We start from the raw sequence: 243 nt of genomic DNA, 5'->3' as shown, positions 1-243 counted from the left end.
ACAAGTTACCTCATTCACTAGCCCTTTTCTAATAGCTAGGCATATCATAATGATTTAAGATATAAGTGGTGAGATCGGAGGCTTAGAAGTATGAGATTTGGCTTTTAAAACTCAAAAATCAACTTTGGGATGAAAACAGGGCCACGCGTACGCGCACTCCATGCGCACGCGCGGATGGCCTCAAAAACTTCATCGACGCGCAAGCGTCAAGCACGCTAACGCGTGGATTAAAAATTTGCCAAT

Source organism: Arachis duranensis, chromosome 3, assembly GCF_000817695.3.
Source record: "Arachis duranensis cultivar V14167 chromosome 3, aradu.V14167.gnm2.J7QH, whole genome shotgun sequence".
Lineage (NCBI taxonomy): Eukaryota > Viridiplantae > Streptophyta > Magnoliopsida > Fabales > Fabaceae > Arachis > Arachis duranensis.
Note: the sequence above shows the minus strand (reverse complement) of the source record.